Genomic DNA, 2,270 nt, shown 5'->3' on the forward strand with positions numbered 1-2,270 from the left:
AGATAGGATCTTGCCGTGTTGCCCAGGCTGGTCTCAAACTCCTGGCCTCACATGATCCTCCTGCCTTGGCCTCTCAAAGTGTTGGAATTACAGGCATGAGCCGCTGTGCCCAGCCTTAATTGATTTAACTAAAATTTTAACTCTTTTAATGCATGCAGTGGCTATAATTTGCATTTTCCTGATAATTAGTGATATTGAACACTTTTTCCCTTGCTTATTGGCCATTAATATTCCTTTTCTCTGTGAAATATCTGTCAAAGTCTTTTGCCCATTTTCTAATTGGGTCATTTGTTTTTCTGTTGTTGAGTTGTAGGAATTTATTATGCACCCTGGACATAAGTATTTTGTTAGATATATAGTTTGCATATGTTTTCTCTCTGTCTGTGGCTTGCCTATTCCGTGGATTTCCTAATAGTGTCTTCTCACATACACACATTTCACTTTATTTTTTATTTATTAATAGTAGCTTCTTCTTATTACAAAATTAAAACATATTCGTTTTAAAAAGTGAGAAAAGCTTGCACCCTCCCGGGCCGAGGTGCTCCTAGTGCAGCCATGGCTCGGCTCTTCTCCCTGGTCGCCTGCGACATGGTCGGATTCTACCTGGACCACACCCTGTGTCGCTACAACCTGCCCGAGAGCGCCCCACTCATTTATAATAGCTTTGCCCAGTTCTTAGTTAAGGAGAAGGGGTATGATAAGGAATTGCTCAATGTGACCCCAGAGGATTGGAATTTCTGTTGCAAGGGTTTGGCATTGGATCTAGAAGATGGGAACTTCCTTAAACTTGCTGATAATGGCACTGTTCTCAGGGCAAGCCATGGCACCAAGATGATGATTCCAGAGGTGCTGGCAGAGACAGATGGCAAGAAAGAGTGGAAGCACTTCTTGTCGGACACTGGAATGGCTTGCCGCCCACGAAAGTATTATTTTTACAACTACTTTGACCTGCCAGGAGCTCTTCTATGTGCCAGGGTGGTGGACTATTTAACAACAAACAATGGTCAAAAAACATTTGATTTTTGGAAGGATATAGTTGCTGCTATACAACACAATTATAAAATGTCAGCTTTTAAGGAAAACTGTGGAATATATTTTCCAAAAGTAAAAATAGATCCAGGCAGATATTTACACAGTTGTCCTGAATCTGTGAAAAAATGGCTTCGACAGCTAAAGAATGCTGGGAAAAATCCTCTGTTAATTACCAGTTATCACAGTGATTACTGTAGACTTCTCTGAGAATATATCCTTGGGAATGATTTTGCAGACTTTTTTGACATTGTGATTACAAATGCATTGAAGCCTGGTTTCTTCTCCCACTTACCAAGTCAGAGACCTTTCCGGATGCTTGAGAATGATGAGGAGCAGGAGGCGCTGCCATCTCTGGATAAACCTGGCTGGTGCTCCCAAGGGAACGCTGTCCACCTCTATAAGCTTCTGAAGAAAATCACTGGCAAACTTGAACCCAAGGTTGTTTGTTTCGGTGACAGCATGCATTCAGATATTTTTCCGGCTCGTCACTATAGTAATTGGGAGACAGTCCTTATCCTGGAAGAACTCAGAGGGATGAAGGCGCAAGGAGTCAGAGGCCTGAGAAGTCAGAGCCTCTAAAGAAAAAGGAAAATATGAGGGACCAAAGCCAAAGCCTTTAAATACTTCATCTAAAAAATGGGAATCTTTTTATTTTATTAGTTCGGTTTTGGGACTGGAAAATACAGAAGACTCCTTGGTTTATACATGGTCTTGTAAGAGAATCAGTACTTACAGCACTATTGCAATTCTAAGTATTGAAGTAATCGCAGAATTACCTCTGGACTATAAATTTACAAGATTCTCTTCAAGCAATTCAAAAACAGCTGGCTGCTATCCAAACCCTCCGTTGGTCTTATCAAATGATGGGACACTGATAACTAAATAAGTTGTCTTTACTGAAAAACTAAACGAAGACCCATATATGCAGTAAAAAAAATTAATTTTCAAAAAATACTGTAAAAAGCTTTAAGGAATAAGTTTTTAATGAAAATTGACCAACAAGTTGAAAAAAAAAAGTGAGAAAATACACATAAACGAAAAGACTAAACTAAAAAACAGGCATGATAGAACCCAGAAATATTATAACCAGGATATTAATACCTTTCAGATACTTTGATGTATATATTCATACATTTTTCTTTGCTATAAAGAATATTAGTTGAAAAATTGGTGAAATTTTAACAAAGCCTATAGATTAAATAATAGTATTATATTAATGTTAATAATAAGACTTTGAC

At 38.3% G+C, this 2,270-nt stretch overlaps 1 pseudogene; it reads left to right on the top strand.

Moving 5' to 3' along the window:
• Positions 1–555: 555 nt before the first annotated feature.
• On the top strand, positions 556–1,918 carry LOC707172 (5'-nucleotidase domain-containing protein 1 pseudogene; annotated as a pseudogene).
• Positions 1,919–2,270: the final 352 nt, after the last annotated feature.

This window comes from Macaca mulatta, chromosome X (assembly GCF_049350105.2).
Source record: "Macaca mulatta isolate MMU2019108-1 chromosome X, T2T-MMU8v2.0, whole genome shotgun sequence".
Taxonomy (NCBI): Eukaryota; Metazoa; Chordata; class Mammalia; order Primates; family Cercopithecidae; genus Macaca; species Macaca mulatta.